At 42.3% G+C, this 25,647-nt stretch overlaps 1 pseudogene; it reads left to right on the forward strand.

Moving 5' to 3' along the window:
• Window positions 1–12,495: 12,495 nt before the first annotated feature.
• Window positions 12,496–20,663, forward strand: LOC123405551 (annotated as a pseudogene).
• Window positions 20,664–25,647: the final 4,984 nt, after the last annotated feature.

Raw genomic sequence — 25,647 nt, forward strand, 5'->3', positions numbered from 1 at the left:
AAAGAAAAACAAAAGAGATCTGTGTGATGCAGGGGTCAGACCAAACGGGAGTATATATAATGATTTTTTCCAGACCAGAAGGAGTACCCCGCACGAAAACGGAGTCCGGGAGGCGCACGAGGTGGCCACAAGCCCTCACGGCGTGGCCAGGGGGTGGGCCCACGCCGTGCAGGCTTGTCGCCTCCTCGCGCACTTTCCGGACTACTTCCAATTTTTGTATTTTTTTCAAATATTCGAGAACAGAAAAATTTCCTACAGGAAAAGTTTTGGACTCTGTTTTCTTACCGAATCACATACCTCTTCGTTTTCGGAGTCTGAAACAGGCTGATAAATATCCCTTAGGTATTCTTCCGGAGTTATGGTATTGATAATATTGCTTTCAACATTTATGGGAGTACCTGAGATATAATTCTTGATTCTCTGCCCATGTACCACTCTCGGACAATTACCTTCCGTGTTGTTGATATTGATAGCACCGGAACGATATACTTCCTCAACAACATAGGGACCTTCCCATTTAGAGAGAAGCTTGCCTGCAAAGAATCTTAAACGAGACATAATCACCTACATTGAACTCACACTTTTGTATCCTCTTATCATGCCACCTCTTAACCTTCTCTTTGAACAGCTTGGCAGTCTCAGATGCCTGAGTTCTCCACTCATCAAGCGAGCTAATATCAAATAACCTCTTCTCACCGGCAAGTTTGAAATCAAAGTTGAGCTCTTTGATTGCCCAATAAGCTTTATGCTCTAGCTCAAGAGGTAAATGACATGCTTTACCAAACACCATTTTGTACGGAGACATGCCCATGTGATTCTTATAGGCAGTTCTATAAGCCCACAGTACATCATCGAGCTTCTTAGACCAATTCTTTCTAGACCTGTTGACAGTCTTTTGCAGAATCAGTTTAATATCTCTATTACTTAGCTCTACTTGACCACTCGACTGAGGGTGATAGGGAGACGCAATTCTATGGTTGACATCGTACTTAGCGAGCGTTTTACGGAAAGCACCATGAATGAAGTGTGAACCACCGTCGGTCATTAGATATCTAGGGACTCCAAATCTAGGGAAGATAACTTCTTTCAGCATCTTGATAGAGGTGTTGTGATCAACACTACTAGTGGGGATAGCTTCTACCCACTTAGTGACGTAATCAACAGCAACTAAGATGTGAGTATACCCATTGGATTTTGGAAAAGATCCCATATAATCAAAGCCCCAGACATCAAATGATTCAATAACAAGTGAATAGTTCATAGGCATTTCCTGACGTTTGCTAATATTACCTATTCTTTGACATTCGTCACAAGACAAGACAAACTTACGGGCATCATTGAAGAGAGTGGGCCAATAGAAACCTGATTGCAATACCTTGTGTGCAGTTCCATCTCCCGCATGGTGTCCTCCGTAGGCCTCGGAGTGACACTTCTATAGGATCTGTCCCTGTTCATGTTCAGGTACACAACGTCTAATAACACCATCTACTCCTTCCTTATAAAGGTGAGGATCATCCCAAAAGTAATGTCTAAAGTCAAAGAAGAATTTCTTCTTTTGCTGATACGTGAAACTAGGTGGTATATATTTGGAAACGATATAGTTTGCATAATCGGCATACCATGGTGCACTACGTGAAGCATTGGTGACATTCAATTGCTCATCGGGAAATCTATCATCAATAGCTTGTGGGTCATCAAGAGCGTTCTCCAACCTAGACAAGTTATCTGCTACTCGGTTATCAGCACCCTTTCTGTCGACAACGTGCAAATCAAATTCTTGTAGCAAGAGAACCCAACTGATAAGTCTAGGTTTAGCGTCTTTCTTCTCCATGAGGTACTTAATAGCAGCATGATCAGTGTGAATAGTGACTTTGGAATCAACTATGTAAGACCTGAACTTTTCACATGCAAACACAACTGCTAAGAACTCCTTTTCCGTAGTGGCATAGTTTCTCTGGGCACTGTCTAGAGTTTTACTAGCGTAGTGAATAACATTCAACTTCTTATCGACTGTTTGACCTAGAACAGCACCAACAGCATAATCGCTAGCATCACACATGATTTCAAAAGGTAAGTTCCAATCAGGTGGTTGAACAATAGGTGCAGTTATCAAAGCCCTCTTAAGTATTTCGAAGGCTTCCTCACAATCATCGTCAAAGACAAAACGAATATCCTTTTGCAAGAGATTAGTAAGAGGCCGAGAAATCTTAGAGAAGTCTTTAATGAACCTTCTATAGAAACCAACATGACCAAGGAAACTTCTTATACCTTTGATATCTGTGGGGTATGGCATTTTCTCGATTGCATCAACCTTAGCCTTATCGACTTCAATACCTCTTTCAGAAATTTTATGTCCTAAGACGATGCCTTCATTAACCATAAAGTGGCACTTCTCCCAATTCAAGACAAGATTGGTGTCTTTACATCTCTGCAAGACTCGATCAAGGTTGCTGAGGCAATCATCAAAGGAAGACCCGTAAACGGAAAAGTCATCCATGAAAACCTCGACAATCTTTTCACAAAAGTTAGAGAATATAGCCATCATATATCTTTGAAAGGTGGCAGGTGCATTACATAAGCCAAAAGGCATACGTCTATAAGCAAAGGTACGGAAAGGACAGGTGAAAGTGGTTTTCTCCTGATCAGATTGTGCAACTGGTATTTGGGAGAAACCAGAATAACCGTCTAGAAAGGAGAAGTGTGTGTGTTTGGACAGCCTTTCTAGCATTTGGTCGATAAAAGGCAAAGGGTAATGATCTTTCCTAGTGGCTTTATTCAGTTTCCTAAAATTGATCACCATCCTATAGCCAGTAATAATCCTCTGTGGGATCAATTCATCCTTATCATTAGGGACAATGGTAATGCCTCCCTTCTTAGGGACTCAATGCACCAGACTCACCCAATCGCTGTGAGCAACAGGATAAATGATACCTACTTCCAGGAGCTTTAGTATTTCTTTTCTTACTACTTCTTTCATCTTAGGATTCAATCTCCTTTGATGATCAGCAACTGTTTTGGAGTCAGGATCAATTTTAATATTGTGCTGGCGTAGAGTGGGACTAATGCCCTTAAGATCATCAAGAGTATATCCAATAGCAACACGGTGCTTCCTCAGAGTTTTTAGTAACTTCTTTTCTTCATGCTCTGAGAGGCTAGCACTAATAATAACAGGATATATCTCCTTTTCATCAAGGTAGGCATACTTAAGAGTATCAGGCAACTATTTTAGCTCGAACACAGGATCACCCTTTGGTGGGGGTGGATCCCCAAGCAGTTCAACAGGCAAGTTATTCTTAAGGATAGGATATTGTTCTAAGACAACTCTATCTATCTCATCCCTTTCATCCATATGCATATCATTTTCATGCTCAAGCAAGTATTGCTCTAAGGGATCAGTAGGAGGCATGGCAATAGAGTCTAAGGCAATAGTTTCATCCCTACTAGGCAACTCCTTTTCATGAGGTTGTCTACCAAACTTAGAGAAATTGAACTCATGTGACACACCTTCAAAGCCAACGGTGACAGTTTGCTTCTCACAATCAATATGAGCATTGACAGTATTGAGAAAAGGTCTGCCAAATATGATGCGACAAAAGCTATCTTGTGCGGCAAGAACGAGGAAATCAGCAGGATACTTTGTTTTACCACACAAGACTTCAACATCCCTAACAATTGCCACCGGGCAGATAGTATCTCTATTGGCAAGCTGAATAGTGACATCAATGGGCTCTATCTCAACAGGTGCAGTCTCGTCTTTGATTTCATCATATAAGGATTGAGGTATTACACTAACACTAGCACCCACGTCACATAAACCATGATAACAATGATCTCCTATCTTAACAGAAACAACAGGCGTGCCAACAACAGGCCTATGTTTGTTTCTAGCGTGAGGTTTAGCAATTCTAGCAGCATCTTCACAGAAGTGAATATTATGTCCCTCAACATCGTCGGACAGAAGATCTTTGATATTAGCAATGCTAGATTCAACTCTAATTTTCTCAGGGGGTGTAGGTGTTCTAATGTAGCCTCTACGTATCACAGCTGAAGCTTTAGAATGATCCTTTATCCTAATAGGGAAAGGTGGTTTCTCAATGTAAGCACTGGGAACAATAGGATCATTATAGGCAATGACTTTCTCTTCAACTGGAGTGGGTTTAACTACATTGACTTCTAAAGGTGGATGATATTTAAACCACTTCTCTTTGGGGAGATCAATATGAGCAGCAAAGGATTCACATAGTGAAGCTACTATCTCAGAGTCAAGTCCATACTTAGCGCTAAAATCACTAAAGGTATTTGTCTCAACAAAAGATTTAACGCAATCAAATGTGAAATTCATACCTGACTCCTTACCTTCTTCAAGATCCCAATCTTCATAGTTGTACTTAATTCTCTCCAATAAATTCCATTTGAAGTCAATATCTCTCTTCATAAAAGAACCGATACAAGAAGTGTCAAGCATGGTGCGATCGTCATGAGAAAGCCGAGCATAGAAGTTCTGAATGATAATTTCTCTCGAGAGCTCATGATTGAGGCATGAATATAGCATTGATTTAAGCCTCCCCCAAGCTTGACCGATGCTTTCTCTGTCACGAGGCCAAAAATTGTAAATATAATTTTGATCACGATGTACTAAATGCATAGGATAAAACTTTTGATGAAATTCCAATTTCAACCGATTGTAGTCCCATGATCCAGTATCATCACTTAGCCTATACCATGTCAACGCCTTATCCTTCAAAGATAAAGGAAAGACCCTCTTCTTGACCTCATCCTCGGGCAAACCTGCAAGCTTAAATAAACCACAAACTTCATCTACATAGATTAGATGCAAGTCTAGATGTGATGTTCCATCTCCTGTAAAAGGATTAGCCAGCAATTTCTCAAGCATACCCGAAGGAAATTCAAAGCAAATATTTTCAGTAGGTGCAGAAGGTTGAGGAGCAACCCTTTGTGCTTCCGTTCGAGGTGAAGATACCCCGAACAAGCCCCTCAAAGGATAAGTATCCATAGTGACAAGTGACAATAAATTTCAGCACACTATATGAATGTTTCCTTACCAAGTTCCACTTACCAAAGGCGCTTCACTCCCCGGCAACGGCGTCATAAAAGAGTCTTGATGACCCACAAGTATAGGGGATCAATCGTAGTCCTTCCGATAAGTAAGAGTGTCAAACCCAACGAGGAGCAGAAGGATCTGACAAGTGGTTTTCAGCAAGGTAAAATCTGCAAACACTGAAATTGTCGGTAACAAGTGATTGTGTGGTGAGATGATTCGTAGCAAGCAACAAGTAACAAAAGTAGCAACAGTGCAGAAAAGTGTCCCTATCCCTTTTGTAGCAAGGGACAAGCCTGGAAAAAGTCTTATAGGAGGAAAAATGCTCCCGAGGCAACACGGGAATTTCTGTCATGCTAGTTTCATCATGTTCATATGATTCACGTTCGTTACTTTGATAGTTTGATATGTGGATGGACCGGCGCTTGGGTACTGCCCTTACTTGGACAAGCATCCCACTTGCGATTAACCCCTCTTGCAAGCATCCGCAACTACGAAAGAAGAATTAAGACAAATTCTAACCATAGCATTAAACTAGTGGATCCAAATCACCCCCTTACGAAGCAACGCATAAACTAGGGTTTAAGCTTCTGTCACTCTAGCAACCCATCATCTACTTACTACTTCCCAATGCCTTTATCTAGGCCCAAATAATGGTGAAGTGTTATGTAGTCGACGTTCACATAACACCACTAGAGGAAAAACAACATACAACACATCAAAATATCGAACGAATACCAAATTCACATGACTACTATTAGCATGACTTATCCCATGTCCTCAGGAACAAAAGTAACTACTCACAAAGCATAATCATATTCATGATCAGAGAGGTAATGAGTAGCATCAACGATCTGAACATAAACTCTTCCACCAAGTAATCGAACTAGCATCAACTACAAAGAGTAATCAACACTACTAGCAACCTTACAAGTACCAATTGGAGTCGCGAGACGAAGATTGGTTACAAGTGATGAACTAGGGTTTGGAGATGAGATGATCCTGGTGAAGATGTTGATGGTGACGAGTCCCCTCCGATGAGAGGAGTGTTGGTGATGACGATGGCGACGATTTCCCCCTCTAGGGGGGAAGTTTCCCCGGCAGGATCGTCCTGCCGGAGCTCTAGATTGGTTCTGCTCAAGTTCCGCCTCGTGGCGGCGGCGAAACCACGAAAAAGCTACTCCTTGATTTTTTCCTGGACGAAACCCTTCATATAGCAAAAGAGGGGGGCAAGTGGGCCAATAGGTTACCCACAAGCCCTCATGGCGTGACCCGGGGGGTGGTCGCGCTGTGCAGGCTTGTGGCCAACCCCTAGCGCCCCTCTGGCACTTCTTCGGTCCAGTATTTTTCATAAATCAGGAAAAAAATCTTCGTTGATTTTTACGGCGTTTGGAGTTGCGCGGAATAGGTATCTCAACTTTGCTCCAATTTTAGGCCAGAATTCCAGTTGCCGGCATTCTCCCCCTTCATCTAAACCTCGCAAAATAAGAGAGAAAAGGCATAAGAATTGTATCGTGAAGTGAAATAACAGCCAAAGAAGCGATAAATATCAACATGAAAACATGATGCAAAATGGACGCATCAGGACCCCACAAGCCCCCTAGCCGCGGCCAGGGGGGCCCGCGCCTCCCAGGCTTGTGGGCTCCGTGGGACACCTCTGCCCTAGGTCTTTCGCCTATATATTCCCATAAATTCCAGAAAAAATCAGGAGATCATCAAAATTACTTTTCCGCCGCCGCAAGCTTCTGTCTCCGCCAGATCCCATCTGGGGCACGTTCTGGTGCCCTGCCAGAGGGGGATTCGGATACGGAGGGCTTCCTCATCAACACCATGACCTCTCTGATGATGCGTGAGTAGTTCACCATAGACCTACGGGTCCATAGCTAGTAGCTAGATGGCTTCTTCTCTCTCTTGGATCTTCAATACAAAGTTCTCCATGATCTTCATGGAGATCTATCCGATGTAATCTTCTTTTGCGGTGTGGTTGTCGAGATCCAATGAATTGTGGATTTATGATCAGATTATCTATGAATCTTATTTGAGTTTCTTCTGATCTCTCTTATGCATGATTTCATACCCTTGTAATTCTCTTTGAGTAGTGGGTTTTGTTTGGCCAGCTTGATCTATGAATCTTGCAATGGGAGAAGTGCTTAGTTTTGGGTTCATACCGTGCGGTGACCTCACCCAGTGACAGAAGGGGTAGCGAGGCACGCATCATGTTGTTGCCATCAAGGGTAAAAAGATGGGGTTTTCATCATTGGTTTGAGTTTATCCCTCTACATCATGTCATCTTGCTTAAGGCGTTACTCTGTTCGTCATGAACTCAATACACTAGATGCATGCTGGATAGCGGTCGATGTGTGGAGTAATAGTAGTAGATGCAGAAAGTATCGGTCTACTTGTCTCGGACGTGATGCCTATATGTATGATCATTGCCTTCGATATCGTCATGACTTTGCGCGGTTCTATCAATTGCTCGACAGTAATTTGTTCACCCACCGTAATATTTGCTATTTTGAGAGAAGCCTCTAGTGAACACTATGGCCCCCGGGTCTACTTCACACCATATTTTCAGTCTTACACTTTTTCTTCGTTGCAGTTTCCGCCTTTAGATCTCACTTTGCAATCAATCTTCAAGGGATTGACAACCCGTTTATAACGTTGAGTGCAAGCTATTTTGTGTTTGTGCAGGTACTCTGCACTTGACGAGATTCTCCTACTGGATTGATACCTTGGTTCTCAAACTGAGGGAAATACTTACTGCGCCTGTGTTGCATCGCCCTTTCCTCTTCAAGGGAAAAACCAACGCAAGCTCAAGAGACGACAGAAGATTTCTCTCGCCGTAGCAACAAGCAGTTGAACAGGATATCACACGCTTGAGCATTGTATTGCAACATCTTCAACTCATCCGTTGTCGCATTACAATCTGGTTTTTTTCTTCTCCGAAGAAATCACCTTGCACACCAACACGAACAATAGCCCAAACGGTAGGATTATGACAAAGAATAATCATTTTCATCTTATGCGTCCAACTAGCAAAATTTGTAGCATCAAAGTATGGACCTCTACAGTGATAATTTCCCCCAGTATACGCCATACTCTCCTAGGTTGTGAAACCAACGCAATGGAAACTTGGCTCTGATACCACTTGTAGGACCGAAAGTATGTCTAGAAGGGGTGATTAGAGTACTTGCCAAGATAAGAACTTGGCCTTTTTTCAATTTTAGTTGTGGGCCATTTTTAGCAATTATTATTAGTCAAGTTCACCCTACACATGCACATCTAACAGTATAGCAGCAGAAAGTAACGACATGCAAATGTAAAGTAGAGGGTAAGGTAGGGAGATCAAACACAAAGGTTGACACGGCGATTTTTGGCATGGTTCCCATAGGTGGCGCTATCGTACGTCCATGTTAGTGGAGACATCAACCCACGGAGGGTAACGGCTCCGAGAGTCCATAGAGGGATTCACCCACAAGGGGTCCACAAAGAAGCGGTCTTGTCCATTCCACCACGGCTTCCGTCCACATAGGACTAGCCTCACTGACGGTAGATCTTCACGAAGTAGGCGATTTTCTTGCCCTTACAAACTTCTTGGTTCAACTACACACCACAAAATAGGAGGCTCCCAAGAGACACCTAACCAATCTAGGAGGCACCACCCTCCCAAAGGTAATAGATGTGGTAGAACGATGAACTCATTGCTCTTGTGCTTCTAAAGATAGTCTCCTCAACACTTAATCACTCCCTCACAGATTGGGCATGGGTAGGATATATTAATCTTGTGGAAATCAACTTGGGGAGGATAGAAATCAAGGTTCAAATGGTTGGACTGGAATCTCTTTATCTCAATACATGAGTAGGTGTCTCTCTCTCAGAAAAATGGATCTGGCAAGTGTAAGTGTGTTCCGAGTGCTTCCTCTATGAATGAGGTAGGTGGAGGGGTATATATAGGCATCCCCCAAAATCCAACCGTTACAACTTTATTGCCCAACTCGATGACACCAAAATGAATCTCGGTAGTATCGAGTTGCATTAGATGTGGCTACTTTTGAATTCTCGATGAGAACGATGTAGGAATCTCGGTGGTACCGATACAATGACCTAGACAAGTTTCCGAATCTCGGTGAGACCGATTTCAAACTCGGAAATTTCGATTCTTGAAAGCTTCTCAACAGAAAGTTGGTCACTCAATCTCGGTGGCACCTATGGGAAAGTTGGTGGTACCGAGATGGTAGGGTTTGGCATAAGATCTGTCAAGTGTAGAATTGGTAGGGCCGAATGGAAATAGTTGGTGACACCAATTTTGCTGATATGGCTTTGGACAGAGATATTTTGTGGGAGAATGGGTGAGTATTCTTGGTGGCTTTCTCTAAGCACTTGAGCAGCCAATTCATCATAATACCTCACCCTCTTTTAATAGTATTGGCTTTCCTACGGACTCAAAGTGATTTCTCACAAATGTAAAATGTAGAGTCTTCTTGCTTGAAGCTTGAGCCAATACTATTCTATCCTTGCATCAAGGGGCTTCTCCTCACAATCCTATAGCCAAGGCATCATTGAACTTTTCTGAAATATACTTGGATATGATCAATAGTCCAATGATGCATATGTTGTGAATAATTACCAAAACCACTTTAGGGAGCAATTGTGCTTTCAAGGACGCTGCTATGCGTCGGTCGACTGATCTTTTTAAAATATCCGCTGCCTCGCAAGCCGTCGGATTCGATGGATTGAGGTGTCAAGTGGCACCTTTTAGTATTGCAACACATGTCGTGTTGGTGGAAATTTGCAACACGGGTAATGTTGCGGAAATTTTGCACCATAATTTAAGTTGTAACTTTTTCTTGCAACAAAGGTCTTATTGCAATTTTTTTATAAAAAATGCCTTATTACAAAAATATTCCTAAATGTTAGCGCCCACACGTGTGGTAGGTTTGCACTTTACCCACACGCGTCTATCCAAATTAGTTTTGTTTTGCACGAATCTTAAAGGAATGTGTCGGATTTTCAGTGCCACGTAGGCATCATCGTGTGTGTGGACGTTGGAGAGTTCGACCATACGACCCACAACATGCGTTTGCCAGCTAGGTTATGTGGGCGAACCCGTTTCTATCCACACAATCGCACCTAGTCCACGCGCGTGTGGACAAACTTCTCTTTGCCCACACGACGCTTGTGCGTTGCTAGATGGCAACTACAGTTGCGCATACATGGCAACTATGATTCGTTGTTAGATGGCAACTGCAGCTGCACATTCGTGGCAACGAGGTAAATATACATGGCAACTACGATTAACAATACATGACAACTATGGTTTGACCACAAACACACATGACAACTATCTCCGGATAACTAAAGTGTCATCCCGTGGGTAAGTATAGTTAACCAAAGCAAAGAGTTTCCATGCTTTTTCAACTATATTTGCCATGCCCGGGAGTAACTAAAGTGTCGTACCGCGGGTAACTAACATAGTTGAGTCAGGATGTGTGGGCAGATTTGCTTCGTGCCACATGCGCAGGTGGAATGAGTAGTACTTGTTGGGTGTGTCGCACGAAGTAGCTGCGCCCACACGTGTGGACACTTCTACTATTCGCCCACACATAATGCATGTAGGTTTCCTCCTGCGTACACCCCACACCGTGTGTGGGCGGATTTCTAACACGTGTGGTGAATATCGGGACCCAAAATATTTTACAATAGAGATCTTGTGGTAATTTATTATTTTTGGGTCGCGATAACGCACACACGTGTGTCCGTTAAGGGGTCTTGCCACACGTCTCATGTGGTATCTAAGAAACCAGCCCAAACACCTACGTATGGGCCAAACAGATAATGCCCACACATCCAGCCTCTTGTCTCACGTCACCACATGCATGTCGAAATCCTTTTGGATTTCTACTTTTTAAAATGTTTTATTCTGTAAATGAAAAATTCGATTGAAGGTTCGATTTCACCATTAAATCTATCGCGACGAGATCTTCGAAACTAGATCTCATATCAATATGTTTCGATGACTTTTTTGCGGGGTTAAAAGTTGTCATGTCAATTGCACATGAATTACCATGATGTTTACACTGAAGTTGCCATGATATGTTTCACCTGTTTTTTATTCTACCTTTAAAACTAACTTTTGATATATTATTAAACGGGAAATTAAGAAACTAGACTTGCCATGAACCATAAACTAAAATTGCCATGGTGAATTACTATGGTGAAAAAATTGCCGTAAAAAGTAGTTGAAAATATAGCGGTAGCTTTAAATCTAGAAGAAAAAATAGGTAGAACATGTCATCGCAACTTTAGTGTAAACACTATGACAACTACAGTATAAACATCATGGCAACTTTTGGTCAAATAAAATTTCATCAATCATGGTCAAAATTCTAAAATTGCCATGATCTATAAACTAAATTTTCCATGATCGATTACTAAAAATTGCCATGATCCATGCATTAAATTTTCCGTGGTTAATTACTAAAAATTACCATGGTCACTTAATAAAAATTGTCTTAGAAAATAGTTGAAAATATAACGGTAGCTTTAAATCTAGAAGAAAAAATAGATAGAACATGTCATGGCGGCAATTACAGTGTAACATCATGGCAACTTTTGCCAAACAAAACATCGAAACATATCAATATGGATTTAGTTCTGAAGATCTCATCGAGACGGATTTAATGGTGAAAACGGATTTTTCATTGGATTTTTTAATTAGAACATAAAATATTTTTAAACCGAAAACCAAAAAAGATTCATGCTGAAAGAGAAACGGAGGTGCGGCGAAGTGGTAAAATGCCCACACACCAACCCATCCTACGTGGTACAAAAAATCTAACAAAACTTACCAAAATTCCATACGTGTGAGTGAGATGCAAATGCCCACACATGTGGGCGAGATGCAAACGCCCGGGTTATCTTTTTTCTTATTTTTGCATCAGACATATTGTTACAAATTGTTTTTACAACGAAGACATTATCTATACTACTAATAAACAAGCAAACAAGAACTTCTCAATACGCACCCCATAAAACGCCCCACAACACACACCAACCAATCATCACCTCACGATTAAGCCCACAAATCTTAATCTAATAGCCATCATTGATCTAATAGCTTTACTGGGTGGACTTAGCAATTTGCATTGGCTGACCATACTCCACCGCAGAGGAGAATACCAAACTCCACCTGCATCCACGACCTGTCTTCCGTGATTAGCGCCCACATCTTAGTCCCTTCCCCCGTAGTAGGAACCATCTCCAATTGAGAGACAAAAATCCTCAATCTCCAACCAAGAGACAAAATCCTCAAGGACGCGCAAGGCACATGACGGCTGCCGCTGCTAGGAGATACAAGCCGTCGTCGGGAACTCGCTAGACGCCTGCCGCCACCACGCACACAAGACCTTGTGGATGAGAGGGAGAGGTGGCCATCTATGGCAAGGCATCGGTCATCTATCACTGTGGTGAGCCTAGAGAAACTGAGAGTGGAGGCGCATCCTTCGGGGCATGGGGATGCTCGATGTGGCTCCGGGGGGTGGAGCTATGAAGGGGGCGGCAGATCTCACCCGCCCACCTGCCTCTCCCTTCCTCATCTGCCTCTGTCTCTTCCCCCAACCCTTAGAGAAGGGGCAGATGGCCTTGACCTACTTCTGTGCCACCAGGGCGGCCTGCCGCTACATGCCCTCGTCAGCCGCTCCGCTGCCCGTCGCGTCCCCGACATCTCCCGGTAAACAAACGTGGCGCAGTTGATATAATTATCCTTGCATGTGCCTGATTTCTGACGCAGAATGGTATGTGGTGTACATGGTGTCACTGGAGCTGGGGAGCTATGCGGCAATGTTCCTGCTGCTACTGCATACTGGGGTGGCTGCGGAGAGGCTGACTTCATGGCCGAGTATGGTGTCCCAGAGCTCTCGCGCTCCCTCTCAGGGTATCCTCTATCTCACTCGCACCTATCTTGGACTTTAACAATCATACAATCGTTGAAGATGTTGTCTTCATGTTAGGTTCGGTTGAGAACTGTGTCCATGCATACCTTCCTTTATTTCACGCATCATTAGTTTAGTTGCGTGCTTTAGCATGTTGATGATTGAAGACTTGTGTTGTTTGTTTGATCCGTGTCACCCTCTGGACAATTTCATGTCGATGATTCTGTGTAGTATTTATCCAAATATGTGTGATGTCACCAAAATCAATTGAACAAGGCTTGTTCACTCATTTCAGGCAACTTACATATAGCTAAATTGAACATATAGGCAGAGAGCGCTTGGCTAGCTACTCGCGATATGGATGGAGCCCTTTGCATTGCGCCATTGCTTCTTGCCAATGGAGGCCACCGGCGGGGTCTACCGCCGTAACCGTGTCCGTCTCAAGAGCCACCGCTGAGGAATGTCGTCGTAGTCGTGTCCAGATCGAGAACCGCTTGCATCTTTGTTGCTCGGGCATTTCAAAGGTACACCCATTCTCCTAGCACGGGCCTCTCAGTGATAAATTGATTCCCAGAACAAGGTACTCTGTTTTCTTGGTATAGTATTTTCCTGGTGTTAAATTTTCTGAGAGAATATGCAAGTACAAGATGGATGTCAAATTGAGATTGAAACCAACCAGTAGCTTCCAGTTTTATGTGCTTAATGGCTTACTGGAGGGGTGCTGATAAGGATTATAATAATTCATTCTAATATGTTCTCCAAGATGATATAGTTTCCTTCATGAACTACAATGACCTCATATCATGGTTGTTGCATGTCCTTCCAGAACTGAAATGCAGTTTTTCCTTGCCATTGCCTTAATTGGCTTCCTATGGATACCATGGTTTTAGGACTGAAACAAATGTTTACGATTATGTATATGGTAGTTATGTTTACAGGTGATGATTACAATTTTCAAGGCATTGCATTGCTATATTCACAACAGTTTCAATTCAGAATCTTGCGTTAAACAAGGAATATGATGTTTATTTTACAAAATTTTGGATTCACTTCCTTAGTGCAAATGAACTAAGCAAATGCAATGCAGGGCCTTGTTTTTTGTGAGACATGTAAAAGTTTACTTCATGCATTGTTTGGCTAGCGTGCAACATCAGAGGTATGAGGATGTTTTTCTTAACTGTTACTATGGAATTACACCATGTCAATCATCTAAATATGTGATAGATTCTTGGTGCTACAAACTTCGGTTTTATGCCTAGGATATTAAGGAAAGTCGCAATTCTAAAGTTGTGGACTTGTGAATTTTGAAATTGCTACTCCAATGGTACTGAGTAACTATCATGTGCTATTTAAAGAACTATAAACAAGAAACTTCTGAATGTTGCATGTAATAGGGACAACAAAATGTACAAACAAGATTAAAACTCATCATATCCATTTACTTTTGGGAATCTCTTGTGTTGTACACGTGTAATGAAAAGATAAAATTGTTAATTATCTCATTGGTTTACTTCATCAGCCAAATCTTAGTCGTATGAGGAAAGGAAAAAATGACAAAAGAGATATGTGATGGCTCTGGTATGAAGAGTTCAAAGAAGTGGACTTGGTTACTGAGGCAAGTCTTAAATCTTGATAATGTACCTGAATTATAGTTGTTTGTTTCGTCAACCATTTGTGATTAGTTATTTTATTTCTCACAGTTTTGTGCTACTTGCGCATCTACTTGTAGGGAAACAAAGTCCCATGACCGTATTGTTGGTCACACTTCTTTAGGTAAAGCAATATATTTTTGACAGTATTGTTCTTCCAGTCTATTTCATTGTTCGAATACTTGATCGGAGATACTTTGGCTAAATGCATGCAGTGTCAGATAAAATTAGACTATTTGTTAGTGACCATAAATCAATAATGCTTTTTTTTAATCATGTGTGAGCATTATTGTACAATGAGATTTAGTTGCTAGGAATAAATAGATATTGTGGGAGTAAATATGTGATTTGTTTGACCTCATGATATAACTTTCTGTTAGCTCATGGTCGCTTACTGCCCCCACGCGACACTAGCCCACAACCTTCCTTGCAACACTATGGTTCGCTAGGTGTAGGGCCCTAAATTCCTAGGCAAGTCTTTATCTAAAAACTCATCACAATGCTCATGCCTGCTTCATCATTTAAGACCAAAATAAGTTGTGCATTAGCAGCTTCAGGAATCAACATATGTTCAGCCTCCAGGTAAGTGCTCTTAACAAATGGTGCATGATGTTTTTTTCCCTAAGAATCATGCCAGGTGAAAGGTGCAAGTTATGTCACATGGATGGGCATATGGTAGTTTTGTTTCGATAGAAGAATTAAAGGAGTAGAAAGTACTACTTTCTTCATGTTACATGATTACATGTCTCACAGGTCAAAGAGGATAGCAAGTAACATTTTAATTTTAGGTGGTACAATGTTTTTGCGGCGGAATGTTTTAGTATACTATAACTTTGAGATTTACATATATATAACATGTGCAGAGGAAGACCAAATACTATAGAGGAACTCTTTAATCGATGATGGGAAGTCATGGTGGTTTATGATCCTTGCAAGCGTACGAGAGTATCTTCGCCACTTGATAGGAAAACTTATTTGAAAGAGAGTTTTGGTGAAGTCGCCGAAACCTTGCATGCAGAAGCAGTGCAATATATAATTGAATTGCTAAAGTTCTGAAATCCAAGGCTAATGCTAATATGATAGTCATGCCAAAGGTGTGAAAGAAAATAAATCGGATTACTCCGATGGAGAGGCTGGAGCAATTCAATGTGAATACACCCCTTGTACACCATCACTGATCCACCTCTTGTTTTTATTATCAAACCCTACCATGGGTATCATGTTCTTCATCTGTTTTGAACTGATTTCTAGCTTGGCCCCATATATTCTTTGTTGTGCATGTACCACGTTGGGTAGTTCATCAAGCTTTATATACATGTTGTAGACGACATAGATAGAAGGTTTTGTGTTAACTGTTGGAATATTCTTGTGTTCTTTGCTTTATAAGAAGTAAATGATCTCAAAGAAATAAGATAACCTCAACCAAAAATTAGCATGTGCATATGTAACAATGAAGGTATGGATATGTTTTTCTTTCATCCCTTATAACTGGTTGACTCGGTTCGTAAAGAAAGAAGTTACCCATGAGCAATGTTTATGTGATTCTCTCAGCTGGTTTTGGGACCATTGTAATGGACTGCTTACAAAGTTTATGTTACATTGGCTAGATCTACATCGACCTTTGCTAGCCAACATTGCAATGCATGTTTAATCACAACTCATGTGCATGTAGTACACGAAGCAAAAAATATATATATAAAAAAATCAATTCCTCAATCATATGGTTACACGCATTGCACGTGCACGATTACTAGTTGTAAAAAAATCCCAAAACAAACAGTAAGCAGTGACACGCGTTGCATGGACGCAATCCGCCAGCTGAAGCCAAGAGTTTTCCTGAGAAAAAGAATAACGATGAGATGTACAGTATTGTAGAAGGAAATGAACTGTAGCGTCGAATTTTCCCTCACGTCCACCGTCATCAACGCGCTGTGAAATCGGAACGGGACTGCAGGTTTTCCTTTCGTGCTCCTATATATAAGGACACGCGATCCGCAATATCGCCCGGACCACCCCAATCGACTCACCGCCGGCCCGCACCAACCCAATCGACTCACCGCGCGCCGGCCCGCACCATGGGCACCGGCAGGACTCCCGCCCCGCTCCACCCCCCCCCCCCCCCCCCCACCCCACCCCGGAGGCGACGACGACGATGAGTTCCAAAGATACGAAGAGTCCGACGACGATGAGTTCTTGCTGGGACGGCGCCGCAATCTCCGCTACGTCGGCGTCGACGAAAAGAGCTCTCCTTCCTGCCCCGACTTGCTCCGGCCTCGCAGGCCCCGTTGCTCCATCATCCGGGAGTCTCGGCTGCAGACAAAATCTGTCTACCATCGCTCCTCCGACCCCCTGGAGGCTCCATTGAGATTGAAGCGCGCGGCCCCAGCATCTTCCAGTTCCACGGAGGCTGTCGTCCTTGGCCCGCCGACGGAGCTTAACCTGAAGCGGAGGCGTCGGTATTTGGCCTCTAGTGCTTCCGCCCCTGCCTCCGCTGGAGTCGCTCCGGCGTACTTCGCAACCCTGACCGCAGGAACGGCGATACCGGCCGCCTCTTCGACCTCTCCGCCGCCGACCGGTTTTGCAGCCGCAGCCGCCTCGGCCCATGCTCCCGGTCATTGTACCACTGGATCCTTGTACAAGCCGCCCGTTGTGAAGACCCGCACCCCGTTGCACACTTCTGCCAGAGGCCGGCGCGGTTCTCTCGCGGGCGCCGCGCCGCACAATGCAGCTCCCAAGGAAATGGCTCTGCTCACGTATGGCCGGGATATGACGGCGGTGGCAGGCATGACTGATCCGGTGATCGGCCGCGACGACGAGATCGATCGTGTCGTCTGCATCCTATGCCGCCGGACCAAGAACAGCGCCGTGCTGGTCGGCGCACCGGGGGTCGGCAAGACAGCCATTGCCGAGGGCCTCGCTCGGCGCATCGCAGGTGGGATGGTCCCCGCCGCTCTTGCCGGAGCGCGCGTGGTGGAGGTCGACCTTGGGGCGATGGTGGCGGGTGCTCAGTACCGTGGCATGTTTGAGCAACGCCTCAAGAATGTGATCAAGGAAGCAGAGGATGCAGACGGCAAGGTGGTTTTGTTCATTGATGAGGTGCACATGCTTGTCGGTTCCGGGAACTGGAAGTGCAAAGGCGGTAGCATGGACGGCGCCAACCTGCTGAAGCCGGCATTGGCCCGTGGTCGCATCCGATGCGTGGGCGCTACGACTTTCGATGAGTACCGCACATACATTGAAAAAGATGCCGCATTGGAGCGACGGTTCCAGAAGGTGCATGTGGAGGACAGGAGGAGCCGAGCACACAAACAACCATTTGTATCCTGCAGGGGCTAAAGCAACGGTATGAAGAGCACCATGGCTTGAAGATTCAGGATGCTGCTCTTGTGGCTGCTGCACAACTCGCTGGCCGCTATATAACTGGTGAGCAATCTTAATTTTGTTTCTGCTTCTTGCTTGCATTTGGTTTCCTTTGTGTTGTATTAATATGTGGTCAGTTGGGTTAAAATCGTCATTGTCTTATACTGCATCCATCTAATAAGCAATAACACGAGTTCACATGTGATGGCATAATAAAATGCATTTGATTACTAAAATAGCCACATGAGTGCGTAACTATCATTATATTCCATATTTAATTTGTTTATGATGTAATATGCAAAAAAGACCCATTTGTAATTTGCTATTCCCTCAATTCCAGTATATAAATGTATATTTTTTCAAAAGCCAATCCTTTATTTGTTCGACCTATTACGTAAGGAAAAAGAATTGACATCCACAATACCAAATAAATGAAACAACAAATATTGTTTCATGATGGATTTAATGATACTGATTTTGTATTTAAGATATTGATATATTTTCTATAAATCTGGCCGAACAAATAAGGGTTTAGCTGAAAGAAATCAGTACTCTTATATTTATTTTTGAATAGGTGGAGTATTTATTGATATTGTCAATCTTTGAGTTTTGAGTTCTGCGTGAAATCAAACATGAGTGTGGTGATCGATTCTTTCACTCACCTGGTCGCATAGAAGGAATGATGAAAACTAAATATAGAGTAATCTTAATTGGTCACGGTCATATTCCGGTCCATTCTTACGTGCTTCTTTGACTTATGATGTCACTTTATATTTAAGCTATTCAAATATAGATTTTGTCCTATTGTGCATTGCAATTAATGGGCAAGCGTGCTTATACATTCATATTGTCTTTGAGTGATTGAGTCTAGTAACATTGGATACACTTATAAATCGTGTCAGTAAAACCGTGGAATTTTCCTATGAGTAAATGGATCCTTTTGCAATGCTCCCATCGAGTTGCATACATGTAGGGCAACATTGTGTTGGTAAAAGTTGATGGTTTGTAATGTTGTCTATGGGTCGTCAGTTTCCTGATAAGGCAATTGATCTGATTGATGAGGCATATTCCACTACAAGGATGCAGATTGACAGCCAAAAACAAAGGGGCGCAACACAAAGTAACTTTGCAAGAGTACTAGAGGAAGGAGTTCTTGGTCCAGATCATGTTACACATGTAGGCATTCTTATTAGTGTTTGCTATATTCCCATTATGGCAATATAATCTATTTTGAACATTTCATTTATTTCAACTTGATGTGCTTGTTCTGTTTATTTTGTTTTTTGAAGGTTGTGAGTCGATGGACAGGAATTCCTGTTACCACGCTTGACGAAGAGGAGAAGGATAAGTTGATCCACCTTGCTAACAGATTGGCTGAGCGAGTTGTTGGCCAAGATGAAGCAGTCAATTTGGTTGCACAAGCGGTGTTACGCGCTAGAGCTGGTCTTGGTCAATCTGGACAACCAATAGGATCTTTCCTCTTTCTAGGACCGACTGGCGTGGGAAAGACCGAGCTTGCAAAAGCTCTTGCTGAGCAACTATTCAATAGCGAGAAGATGTTGGTTCGCTTTGACATGTCTGAGTATGTTAACAGTGGATCTGTGTTGCGCTTGATTGGAGCACCACCAAGGTTTGTATAGTGTTCTTTTTGTCAACATTATATTTTACTTATCCTTGGTTTGGCTAATTTTAGCGCTTGTTTTGTGACATTTGAAGCTATCATGGTCATGAAGATGGTGGGCAACTGACTGAGAAAATCAGGAGGCGCCCATATAGTGTCATACTCTTTGATGAGGTGGAGAAGGCAGATCCTTCGGTGTTCAATGTTTTTCTTTAGCTCCTTGATGATGGTATGTTGACTGATGGCAAGGGAAAAACTGTGGATTTCAAGAATACCATAATTATTATGACATCAAACATGGGAGCGGAGCACCTAACAGCAGGAATGAATGGAGAAACAACAATGGAAGATGCACGGAGTCTTGTTATGGAGCAGGTTTGAGAACACACCGTTTTCTTAAGGGTGCAATAGTTGTCTTCTCATTGTCATATATGTATTTGTTTGGACAGGTTCAGAAACGCTTCAAGCCTGAGCTTCTCAATAGATTGAGTGAGGTAGTGATATTTGAACCTCTTTCGCATGACAAACTGAAGGAGGTCGTCAAAATCCAGATGAAGATTATTGTTGCCAATGTAGCTAACAAGGGCACAAGTGATGACGCACTAGATGTCATTTTTTCAGAATCATACAACCAGTAAGTGAAGTTATTTTTAAATAGAAGTGTGCTTCTAGTCAAATAACCATGATATACTTATTGCATTCTAAAAAAACAGGACATACTTACTCACTAGTCTATAACTTTGGTAATCATGCTATTCTCCCTGCAGATGTATGGTGCAAGGCCCATAAGGAGGTGGGTGCATAAGAATGTCATGACAAAGCTCTCCGACTTGTTGGTCAAAGGGGAAGCCAATGAGGGAACCGTGGTTTCCATCGATGCTATGACCGACAAGAAGGGGCTGAAATATGAAGTGGTGAAGAATGTGCTAGAGGCACGGGGAAAGAAGCCACTGATAGAGTTTCCTAGCGACTCCGATGACAACAATGATGATGTGGTCGAGGTCGTTCCCATAGCAAGGAAAGCAAAGGTCGTGGGCTTTTAGTGTACCAGAAAATGGCAAGTAAATGAGCTTGTATGGTGAGTGGTACCTCTTTAGCAAGAAAAGCTGCTTCTTTTAGATATTACTAACACATATGTACGTTCGTTGCAACGAAAGAATAAATAGATGCGCGTTTCAGTTTAACCAAAATAGTGCATACATTACAAGATAGAAAATAAATTCAAGACTTTGTATAGTATTATGGAATTTACCAATTGTGGTGCACCACTGAGTTGTAGCTTTCAGTTCATCTACTCCCTCGTCACCACATCTTCTCTTTGGTGTGAAACTGTTGGGCAACAATGCAACTATCAAGATGCAAGATTAACCTTTGAAAGACAAAAGTTAATATTGTTGTCGGTGTTTACTCACAACATAAGCCATGGGTAGGCTAAAGATGGTGGGAACCGAAGTGGCACCGGAGGGCGCTGGGAACGAGGATGGTACAAGCATGGAACGCATGATGTACCCAGGTTCGGGGCTCTCCATAGAGATAACACCCCTAATCCTGTCGGAGTGTATGATGTATGAATGGGACTACAAAGTGCTCCTACAGCTGTATTGCAGAGGAGGAAGAAGGAGCTGCCGGCTCGCGTCTGCCTCTCCTATGTGGTGTGTGTGTTGAGTTGACCGACCCTCTGCATGGAGGGAGGCTGGGGGGGTTTTATAGACGAACCCACCGACCTACAATATGGATAAAAGTACAAGAGTGGGACCTGGCTGGTGATAACCCACAAGTATATGGGATCAATTGTAGCCTTTCTCGATAAGTAAGAGTGTCGAACCCAACGAGGAGCTAAAAGTAGGACAAATATTTCCTCAAGTTCTATCGACCACCGATACAACTCTACGCGCACTTTATGTTCGCTCTACCTAGAACAAGTATGAAACTAGAAGTACTTTGTAGGTGTGATAGGATAGGTTTGCAAGAAAATAAAGAGGACGTAAATAAAAACTAGGGGCTGGTTAGATAAAGAAGCAATTACGTTAGTTTAACGAGTGTGGAAAAGTGGTGGTAGGAGTTGTGGAATTGTCCCTAAGCAATTGACTACGTTACTAGACCAATAGCAAGTTTTATGTGGGAGAGGCCACTGCTAGCATATCATCCCTTACTTGGAATTATATGCACTTATGATTGGAACTATTAGCAAGCATCCGCAACTACTAACGTTCATTAAGGTAAAGCCCAACCATAGCAATAAGATATATTGGTCCCCCTTCAATCTCGTATGCATCAATTTCTATGCTAGGTTGAAGCTTCTGTCACCCTTGCCCTCCAATACATAGTCCTATCAACATACTACTAACCCTATGGTGTGACCCACGCGTGCGCTCATATGATGGGCACCAAAGGACAGCAACATAACCACAAGAAAATTAAACCAATCATAGCAATTCATCAATCACCGATAGGACAACGAAAATCTACTCAGACATCATAGGATGGCAACACATCATTGGATAATAATATGAAGAATAAAGCACCATTTTCAAGTAGAGGTACAGTGGGTTGCGGGAGAGTGGACCGCTGAATATAGATGGGGGAAGGTGATGGAGGTGTTGGTGAAGATGACAGAGGTGTTGGTGTAGATCACCGTCACATGATGATGTCCCGGGCGGCGTTCCGGCGCCGCCGGGAGAGAGGGAGAGAGAGCCCCCATTCTTCTTCTTCTTCCTTGACCTCCTCCCTAGATGGGAAAAGGGTTTCCCCTCTGGTCCATGGTCTCCATGGCGTCGGAGGGGCGAGAGCCCCTCCGAGATTGGATCTCTCTCTGTGTGTCCTTCTGTTTCTGCGCTCCCAGATTCTGGCTTTCACTGTTTCTTAAATTCCCGGAGATCCGTAACTCCGATTGGGCTGAAATTTTAACACGATGTTCTTCCGGATATTAGCTTTCTTGCGGCGAAAGAAGGGCCCAACCTCCTTAGGGATTGGTCACAAGCCTGCCAGGCGTGCCCCCCTCTAGGGCGCGCCTAGGGGGCTTGTGACCTCCTCGGGCATTATTTCGCGTAGATTCTTCTTCCCAAAAATCATAAATATTCTAGAAAAAAATCCCCGTAGGTCTTTTATTGCGTTTGGACTTTGTTTGGTATGGATAATCTATGAAACAAATTACATGCAACAAACAGGAACTGGCATTGGGCACTGGATCAATATGTTAGTCCCAAAAATAGTATAAAAAGTTGCCAAAAGTATATGAAAATTGTAGAATATTGGCATGAAACAATCAAAAGTTATAGATACGACGGAGACGTATCAGCATCCCCAAGCTTAATTCCTGCTCGTCCTCGAGTAGGTAAATGATAAAAAAGATAATTTTTGATGTGGAATGCTACCTAGCATAATCTTGATCATATAATCTAATCATGGCATGAATACTAAAACACGAGTGATTCGAAGCAATGGTCTATCATTTGACATAAAGACAATAATATTTCAAGCATAATAACAAAGAAATCATGTCTTCTCAAAATATCATGGCCAAAGAAAGTTATCCCTACAAAATCATATAGTCTGGCTATGCTCCATCTTCCCCACACAACGTATTTAAATCATGCACAACCCCGGTTTTAGCCAAGCAATTGTTTCATACTTTAGTGTTCTCAAACTTTTTCAACTTTCACGCAATACATGAGCGTGAGCCATGGACATAGCACTATAGGTGGAATAGAATATGGTGGTTGTGGAGAATACAAAAAGGCAGAGATAGTCTCACATCAACTAGGCGTATCAACGGGCAATGGAGATGCCCATCAATAGATATCAATGTGAGTGAGTAGGGATTTCCATGCAACAGATGCACAAGATCTATAAGTGTATGAAAGTTCAAAAAGAAACTAGTAGGTGTGCATCCAACTCGCTCACGAAGACCTAGGGCAATTTGAGGAAGCCCATCATTGGAATATACAAGCCAAGTTCTATAATGAAAATTTCCCACTAGTATATGAAAGTGACAACATAGGAGACTCTCTATCATGAAGATCATGGTCCTACTTTGAAGCACAAGTGTGGTAAAGGATAGTAGCATTATCCCTTCTCTCTTTTCTCTCATTTATTTAAAAAAAATCTCTTTTTTTGGGTGGGCTTCTTTGGCCTCTTCTTTTTTTGGCTTCATTGGCCTCTTTTATTACTTCCTCACATGGGAAAAATGCTCTAATAATGATGATCATCACACTTTTATTTACTTACAACTCGATATTTAGAACAAAAATATGACTCTATATCAATGCCTCCGGCGGTGTACCGGGATGTGCAATGATCTAGCGTAGCAATGACATCAAAAAACGGACAAGCCATGAAAACATCATGCTAGCTATCTTACGATCATGCAAAACAATATGACAATGATGGTGCGTGTCATAATAAACAGAACGATGGGAGTTGCATGGCAATATATCTCGGAACGGGTATGGAAATGCCATAATAGGTAGGTATGGTGGCTGTTTTGAGGAAGGGTATATGGTGGGTGTAATGCATCGGCGAAAGTTGCGCGGTACTAGAGAGGCTAGCAGTGGTGGAAGTGTGAGAATGCGTATAATCCATGGACTCAACATTAGTCATAAAGAACTCACATACTTATTGCAAACGTCTATTAGTCATCGAAACTAGGTACTACACGCATGCTCCTAGGGGAAGGGTTAGTAAGAGTTAACCATCACACGATCCCGACTTCCACACAAAGGATGACAATCAATAAATAAATCATGCTCCGACTTTGTCACATAACGGTTCACCATACGTGCATGCTATGGGAATCACAAACATTAACACAAGTATTTCTACGAGTACACAGTTACTCACTAGCATGACTCTAATATCACATCTTCATGTCGCAAAACTATTGCAAGGAATCAAACATATCATATTCAGTGATCTACAAGTTTTATGTAGGATTTTATGACTAACCATGTGAATGACCAACTCATGTTAACTCACTAAATAGGTATAAGTGAAGCATGAGAGTTTAGTTCTTTCTACAAAATATATGCCCCGCTCTAACAAATATAAGTGAAGCAAAAGAGCATTCTACAAATGGCGGTTTTCTATGTGTAGGGAAACAGGCAATCCAAACTTCAAATGATATAAGTGAAGCACATGAAGCATTCTATAAAGCCATACTCAAAAGATATAAGTGAAGTGCAAAGAGCTTTCTATAAATCAACCAAGGACTATCTCATACCATCATGGTGCATAAAACAAAAAGGAAAAATAAACACAAAAGACGCTCCAAGCATTTGCACATATCATGTGACGAATAAAACTATAGTTCCGAGTAAAATTACCGATAGATTGTAGAGAAAGAGGGGATGCCTTCCGGGGCATCCACAAGCTTAGACGCTCGAATCTTCCTTCAATATTACCTTGGGGTGCCTCAGGCATCCCCAAGCTTAGGCTCTTTCCTCTCCTTATTCCTTCATCCATCGTGGTCTCACCTAAAACTTGAAAACTTCAATCACACAAAACTCAACAAAACCTTCGTGAGATCCGTTAGTATAATAAAGTAAATCACCACTTTAAGTACTACTGTGAACTCATTCAAAATTCATATTATCATTATATCTACTGTAATCCAACTTCACCATGGTTCATACCCCTCGATACTACCCATAGATTCATCGAAATAATAGAACAATGCATAGAAAACAGAATCTGTCAAAAACAGAACAGTCTGTAGTAATCTGAACGTATACCATACTTATGATACTCCAGAAATTCTGAAAGAATTATGATAATTAAGGCAATTTGTATATCAATCATCATCAAAAAGAATCAACTCAATAGCACTCTCTGTATAGAAATAAGAAATGATTTCGTGAGTGCAAAGTTTCTGTCTTTTTCAGCATGATCAAACAACTATCACCCAAACTAATCATAAAGGCTTTACTTGGCACATTATTTTTATAATACAATGGAATATTACAAGGGGATAATTATTTTTGCGAGAAACTTCCATGAAAAATTCTACATTGTTTCCATGAGCATGAACAC

This window comes from Hordeum vulgare, chromosome 6H (genome assembly GCF_904849725.1).
Source record: "Hordeum vulgare subsp. vulgare chromosome 6H, MorexV3_pseudomolecules_assembly, whole genome shotgun sequence".
NCBI classification, from domain to species: Eukaryota; Viridiplantae; Streptophyta; class Magnoliopsida; order Poales; family Poaceae; genus Hordeum; species Hordeum vulgare.